The sequence below is a fragment of the Cupressus sempervirens genome, chromosome 10 (genome assembly GCF_028749045.1).
Source record: "Cupressus sempervirens isolate cs-2001-9-10 chromosome 10, ASM2874904v1, whole genome shotgun sequence".
Classification (NCBI taxonomy): domain Eukaryota; kingdom Viridiplantae; phylum Streptophyta; class Pinopsida; order Cupressales; family Cupressaceae; genus Cupressus; species Cupressus sempervirens.
Window position 1 is genome coordinate 143,953,201 of NC_143127.1, and position 8,710 is coordinate 143,961,910.

The following is an 8,710-nucleotide window of genomic DNA, read 5'->3' on the forward strand; positions in this document are numbered from 1 at the left end:
AATATTGTTAGCTCTACTTGAAAGTGAGTGTAGCCAGGTAAAACAACTCAAAACATTCAATGAAATTTGGAAAACCTTAGAAGCTAATTATGAGGGTGATACACATGCAAAAAGAGTTAGATTATAAAATTTGTATTTTGCATTCCAATATGCTAAGATGATGGAATATGAATCTATAAGAACCTATATTGGTAGAATATCTAATATTTTTGCAAGAATTACATCTCTTGGTGGAAATAATTCTAATGATGAAGTAATATGGAAGATCTTGAAAATTTTGACACCATCTTTCAAGATAATAACATAGATGATTCAGGTAATGTTACCTTGTACCACTAATTTCACCAAAGAAACATTTCTTGGTAGATTAGAAGCTAAAGAATTCAATCTAAAACAATTTGGAGAATTAGCAAAGGTTGAGACAACATTTGGTGCATTTAATATTAAACTAGGTCTAGCAAGAAACACAAAAATGCAAGGAGACATTGCTAGCAATAGCTAGTCTATTGAGGAAAAGATCTAGGAAGGAGTGGTTCTTCTTGTGAAAAGAGAAAAAGATGGTAGAAATATCTTTAAATGTTTGACATGTAATGAATATGGTCATTATGCATCTAACATTATGGTCATTATGCATCTAAGTGTCCTAAAAGAGAAAGAAAACATAAGGTAAGATTTAAATCTAGAAGACCTAGAAATTGTTTATGTGCTAATGAAGAAGAAGAGGAAGAAGAATCTGATAAAAAAGAAGTGAAGATGAATTAGGATTCATAGCTATAAAGGAGGGTGATCTTGATAAGGAAATCAAAGAATAAAGTGCATTGATCTCACAAGTTGAAAGGAAATATTGGATCATTGATAGTGGTTGTTCACATCACATGACTGGTGATATGAGAAAATTTGTCAAATTTAGAAGCCATGATGGAGGAATTGTCAGAGTAGGGAACAATGCAGCCTACCACACTATAGGAATTGGATCTATCACACTAGATGGTAAAACAAATACTAATGATGTTTATTTTGTTGATGGACTGAAACATAACTTGTTAAGTGTTGGATAGCTTATGGACAAAAGTTACCAATTGAAGTTTGCTAATGACACATGCATTATCAAGAACAAGGAAGGAAAACTACTTGGTATTGGCACAAGAACCAAAGGTTATGTATTTTAGTTAAACTCCACTAAAACATGTTTGGTAGCTAAAGTTGACAATAGTTGGTTATGGCATAGAAGATTTTGTCACATTAACTTTGATAACATTGTGAAAGCCAGTAATATACTTTTTGTGAGAGATTTACCTAAGATCACTAAGCCCACTACATTATTTTAAAGGAATGTTTCTTGGCTAAGGAGAAGAAAGTCTCAATTGCTAGCAATTAGTTTACTACTACAAAAAAGCTAGAATTGGTTCATATAGATTTGAGTGGTCTTGCAAGAACAAGAGGAAAGGTATTTTATGATTTTTGTCGATGATTTTACCAAAATGATGTGGGTAGCTTTTCTTAGGGAAAAATTAGAAGCATTTGAGAAATTCAAGATATTTAAGAACAAAGTAGAGAATGAATCTAGATTTAAAATCAAAGGCTTAAGATCTGACAAAGGAGGAGAATTCACTTCTAGAGAATTCAATATCTATTGTGAAGAACATGGAATTAGGAGACAACTATCTTCACCCCATACACCTAAGCAAAATGGAATTACTGAAAGAAGAAATAGATCAATTGCTAAAGCAATAAGAGCTATGTTATTTGAGAGTAATGTATCAAAAACCTCTTGGAGAGAGGCAGTCAACACAGCAGTATACACACTAAATAGAGTACATATTAGAAAAGTTATGGAGAAAACACCTTATGAGTTATGGTTTGGTCACTCACCATTAGTCAAATATTTCAGGATATTTGGAAGCAAATGCTACATCAAAAGAGATGATGATATCATTAAGTTTGATCCAAGGAGTGATGAATGTATGTTTCTTGTATATTCATTAAAAAGTAAAGCTTACAAATGTTTCAACTATAGAACAAAAACTATAGTAGAGTGCGCAAATGTGAGAATAGATGAAAAGTTTGGCACTAAAGAAAAGATGATGGATTTTAACTCTGATGGAGATGATTATTTTGGGATGACCAATAGATGCAATGAACTATTTCTCAAGACTAACAATGACTTGCAAAATAATGTGCAAACTGGAGAAGTAAGAGAAGAATAGAGCATAGTACCTAAAATAAGAGTTGAAGTGGCAACTCCTACCTCAAATAAGAATGTAATGAGAAATCATCCTGTTGATCAAATAATAGGAAATAAAGAAAAGGGAGTAATGACAAGAAGCAAAATCAATGAAGAACTATGCCTAATATCTCAAGTAGAACCAAAAAGTGCAAATGAAGCAATTAAGGATGATCACTGGATAAAAGCAATGAAGGAAGAACTTCAACATATAATAAAAAATAGCACATGGGAATTGGTTCCTAGACCCAAGGACAAAAAAGTGATTGGTACAAAATGGGTATTCATAAATAAAATGAGTGAACAAGGAGATGTAATAAGAAACAAAGCAAGACTAGTATGCAAAGGCTACTCTCAGCAAGAAGGAATTGACTATGAGAAAACATTTGCACTTGTAGCAAGAATAGAAATAGTCAGAATGTTCTTGGCATATGCAGAAAATAAAAATTTCAAGGTATATCAGATGGATGTTAAGTTAGCATTCTTGAATGGAGAACTTGAATAAGAAGTCTATATTGAGTAGCCAGAAGGATTTCCTTTGATAGAAGAGAAGGATATTGTAGACTAAAGAAAGCCTTGTATGGATTAAAGCAAGCACCTAGAACCTGGTATGCAAGGTTAGATAAATACCTAGCAAAGCTTAGATTTTCTAAAGGAACAACAGATAGCAACTTGTACTTGAAAGAAATAGAAGATGGTTTGTTGATAATAATTGTATTTGTTGATGATATCATTTTTGGAGGAAATGATGAAGCCAGTAACAAATTCTCAGAAGATATGAAGAATGAGTTTGAGATGATCATGATAGGGAAAATGAAATTTTTCTTAGGATTAGAAATTGTTCAAAACAAAGAGGGAATCTTTATTTCTCAGACAAAGAATTTAAAAGATTTGCTGAAAAGATTTGGTCTAGAAAACTGTAAACCTATTGGAACTCCTATGGTAACTGGTTACAAGTTATTAAGCAAGGATGAGACACCTACTATTGAACAAAAGAAGTACAGATCTATGATTGGAGGATTGTAGTATCTAACTCATAGTAGACCTGATATAGCAAATGTGGTTGGAATTGTGGCAAGATTTTAAGCTTATCCTAAAGAATATCACTACGTAGAAGTAAAAAGGATATTCAGATCTCTGAAAGGGACATCTGATTATGGTCTTTGGTATGAAAAAAGTAATGACTTTACTCTTTATACTTATATTAATGCTAACTGCACTAGAGATAGGGATGATAGAAAAAGCACCAATGGAGGAGAATTCTTTCTTGGTGGAAGATTGATCTCTTGGCTCAGCAAGAAGCAAGATTCCACCTCACAAAGCACTACAAAGGTAGAATATGTTGCAGCAATGAACAACTATAATCAAGTCATATGGAAGAAGCAAATGATGAAGGATATTGGAATTACATTCAAAGAACCTGTTATCATTTACTATGATAACACAAGTATGGTTAACATGTCTACAAATCATGTTTTGCATTCTAAGAAAAAGCACATCTAAGTTGCAGAAAAAGAAATCAAATTGGATTACATTAACAGTAAGGAACAAATTGTAGACATTTTCACGAAGGCCTTACCAAAGGATACATTTAAGTACCTAAGAGGTATGCTTGGGGTTATGCCCCTACCTATTTCAAAATAAAATATGTAAAAGTGCATCAGCCTAGGGAACAAAGCCCTATTAATAGACTAGATTGAATGATGATGCTTCCTATATGGGGCAGTATCTGTGATGAATAGAGTTAGCAAAGGACTCTTGATAATTGGTAATTGGTAATTGGTATGCAATAATGTCTTTAGACACTTGAGTTTTTTATGGACTTATATACAAAGTTATAAAGCAACAGACTGGCTTGTGGTCATGCTGATAAATTATTGGATGTTCAAGAAAATTGAACCATTTGTGTACTATCTTTGACATTAATGTCAATGGGGGAGAAGTATGGCATGAAAAACATTGTACTATGGGGGAGAAGTATTGCAATAAAGGATTTGCATGAAACAAGATTTTATTGATGAAGAGGATGTGGAAAGACCTATTGGTATTCTTGGAACTAGATTTTTTCATCTATGTTGACATCAATGCCAAGGGGGGAGACTGTTAGCATGAATGTTGACGCTATGGGGGAGCATTATAGAATATTTTTATGATGTATTTATAATTGTATTTTTCATTGATGACAACATAGTAATTAATATGTAAAAGACTGACAAAGCAATAGACTCTGAGTTTTGTATTGAGAACATTATACTACTTATCTGATGATGTATAGTTTCCTAAGTATATTACATTGTGTTTGTTACATGGTCAAGTGCGCATAACCTAAATCGATAGTGTACAAAAAAAATGATTGATTTATAGAAAATCGTATAGAAATGGAGTATCAAGAAAGCAGTTCCCAATACATGATTGCTATAGTTTTCTACAATTATAGTGAAGGATTGCATGGTGAACTAGAGATAGTTTACTGATTTTTGATGATGTCAAAAAGTGTGCATGTACAGAATTTGCAGGTGTAAATTTTTGTGCATAACTATGAGCTGATAGGATTGATTAAATGGATATTTCATTTAATTAATGGATGATAATAAAGTATGAAGCTGACTCAAGGATTTATTATTGAGCATGGTATAAAGGAAAGATGTTTTCATGTTTTACAAACATGGTGAAGAACTGAAGACTTGTGAATTACTAAGTAGTAGAGTAGAGTGATTTACTAATGTGTGTAAGTGACCTTAAGGGTTACTGTTACTGATCATAGAGTTCTAGATTTGATTGCATGATTTGAAGGTAAAGGAGTCCAATGTACTAGATAGAGGAAGAAGTAAAAGCCTATTACACATCTATTATTTTGAAAGGAATAGTATCAAGGTCAATTGGAAAGTGGGTTCATTGATATGATCCTGAAGCTATTTGGACAGTGGGTTCAGCTACCTTCCACAACTTCTAACAGGGTTGGAATCTCCTAACAAAGATTCAAAATATCCTAACAAGGACTCTTGTACTAAATGTTGTAATAGACTCCTAATAGGGTCGATCCTCTAACAAGGAACATTCATATTAGTACATCATTTTGTGGGCATCATTCCCACTGAGGTTTTCCCTCTGATCAAGGGTTTCCCTAGTCAACATATATGGTGTAATTTTTTATGTGCATCTCTTTATGATTTTTGTTTACTTTGAATGATCAAGATTGTTTTAAGAGGTTAAATGTTTAAATTGTCATATAACTGATTCACACCCCCCCCCCTCTTAGTTATATTGGTGGACTATTATTTCTAACAGATTTTCAAATCATTTACATTCATCATTGATTAAAGAGAGCACGAAGAGCCTAGCATTTACAAACTAGATTTGACTACTACTCAACATAATTCATCAAACTGAAAGGTATTTAACTATTGTTGAGTTATGTTGTTTGAATTTTTTGTAAACCCTAAGTAGTCAATATGGAAGCTATTTCTTCTGTGAATGTTAGAAAAGAGTAAACAGAGGTTTTTAATATTCATTTGATAAGTAATGATGTAATACAACCACCTTTTCAAGCAATAGATGAGATGGCATATAAAGGAGACCCATCTAGTGCATTATCGATGATACCACCAAAAGTTCTCATGATTCAAGATGATAGGTATTGCTATACAAGAAAGATTGGAGAAGTAGGTGACATGGAGATAAGAGATGCCTAAAACAAACTGTGCAATAATGGAGTCTTGAGGGAAGAATGTAAGATCATTGAATGAAAAGGGTTGTACCATGCCCTACATTTTCCTCAAGCTTTTAACACCACATGGATACAAATTGTTCTGAGCCGCACACATGATAACTATATTTGGTTGGAAGGTGGACTAGCTAAGCTCACAAAGAGGATCATTAGTCAAGTATTAGGGTACCCTATCCTTGATCAACCTAATAGCATGCATAGTGATGCAAAGGAGGTGATTGAGAAGAATACAAGTGCAATATAAAAAATAAGAGGGATGTCTATTAACACAATCTTAAATCCCTTAATTGCCTTTGTAGTGAGAGTGATTTCTCACAAGTTCTTTTAATCTAGTCAACTGAATAGTGTATCATGTATGGTTGTTGATTTGGGTTACAAGATAGTAAAGAGGGACCATTCCTATGACCTTTCTAAATTACAACTACAACAACTATCAAAAAACTTGGAGGCCATCAGGAAAGAAAAAAGTGCATCATTAAAATTTGGTTCTTTATTTATTTGCATATTCTTGTATGTGCAAAAAACCTTCCCCACCTTTGGCATAGTTGCTTGGAAGACCAACAAGCCAATTGCACAACAAATTTTAGAATTCATAGAATAGTTGGGAGATAACTCTAATTCAGTAATGAAAATTTACTTTGAGTATTTTAAGAAATCCATGAGATAGAGGTTAAGGATCCTTATATCACTTTTAGAAGAACATTATGATGATGTTTTCTTCCTAGTAGATACAGACTACACATATGTGCAAGCAGCTATGCCTAGGGTCAAATGGTTGAAGCCCTTGTCATATGAGATAAATTTAGATGAGGCCTCTAGAGCTATTACAACTCTATTAGAAAAAGATATTATCAAGAGTGTCACCTCATTTGGTTATTATGAGGAAACCAAGTCAAGGATCACAATGGACTTGAATATAGCTACTGTTCTTAGGAAAAAGAACAAACTGGTGAAAGAGTTGAAGGAAAGATTTCGTTAAGGAGATGAGGAAAAAGAAGAAGATGATGATGATGATGAAGAGGAAGAACAAGGCCAAGCCCCATTGGAATTAACTCAAGGACAAGAAGAGGATCAAGAATAAAATGCAGAAGGTATTGAGGGAGAAGAATCCAAGGAAGCACCAATGGACACAAAGGCCAAGAAGAGAAAGGAAAAATAAAAAATGGTGGAGAAACCTGAGAAGTCTATGAAGAAGCCACAAAAAAATCCTACAATACCTACTACTAGGTCAAGCACAAGGGCATCCACTATTTATGCAAGTGAAGTTGCAAAACCTAAAGGAAAGAGGACACCTAACAATAGAGTCGAGTGAGCTTGTTAAGAAAACATACAACATATTGAAGAAGAATTTAGTGCCTCAACCAAAGTTAGATGAGAATAAAATAGAGTTAGATGACATGAGTCAATTTAAGGTGGTAAGCCACAACCCATCCTCTTAGACAATTTGTGTAATAATATCAAGTCAAATGTAGATTTATCTAGTTTTGTACATATTGAATTTGATAAGATAGGGAAAGCTTATCAAAATACAAAAGAGGAAGCCATATATGTCATGATGGATACATTTAAATCAACTCCTCTAGAAATTTCCAACTCACTACCCAAGAGTCTATATGACCGAGTTGAGCATAAATAGAAATATAGCTTGCAAACTAAAAGACAAATTAGGAAATCAACTTTAGCCCAAGTTATGCTAGAATTGGAAAAAAAAAAGATTACTAAAGCTATGGAAAAGCATAAAACTAAATTTTCCCCCAAATATAGATCTTTTCATATCTTGACAAAGAATATTGAATATGTGGTTACCAAAAGAAAAACAATTTGGAAATCAATATATGGGTCATCCACTGCAACAATCAAAGAAAAAGGTGAGCAAGGAATGCACGATCCTAAGAAAGGTGAACAAGAGGCAGCAGAGACTGCAAAGGAGGTTCCAGTTAAGGATGACAATGTGGATGGTATTGAGGAGACAGTAGTAGAAGATGATATATCTAATAAAGAGTAGAAAAATGTTCAAGATGAACAATTTTCAAGAGTCAATCCTCCACATATAGACCAAGTGAGTCAACAAGACTCAATACAAATAAAGGATGTTCTTGATAATTCAGCTCTAAATATCAATCCCTTGACCAAAAGAGATTTGAGAAAGATATTAAAGGATTCCACCATGGAAACACAGTTATGTACTAATCCTATACTGGTGAGAATGGATGAGATTAAGAAGGTAGAACTTGTATCTATAGGGGAGAAACCACAAGAAGCATCCAATGTGCCCCCTCAATCTAATGAGGTGAATGAGATAGATTCATAGGATAAATAAGCATATCAAAGTGTAAACCAAGGGTAGCATGATGCAATACACTAGATAGCATCTACTATGCTTGCTATTGTATTTGAATTGAAAGAGGTAGAAGCACAAAATGTCACACCATCAGTGCCATGTCTCAATGGTTCAGCTTTGGTAAATATTGAGAAAGATGGAACTAAAGTGAAACTAGGATAGGAAGCAAGTCCTATACCTACTCCACAAACACAAGGTAAAGTACCATAGGAAGAGAGTAAAGATGATAAGCCTAAAAATTTGAAGGTGACTACTACACTAGAGGAACAAATTTCCATACACTCTAGTTACCCTACCACTTTCTATTACTCCTCCTAGTAGTCAAGCTCTTTAGAGGCCAATCACACATGTTACACCTTTGTAGATATCAAGGCCAAGTACTAGTACATCAAGGAGCACAGAGATATAAGTTTAGATG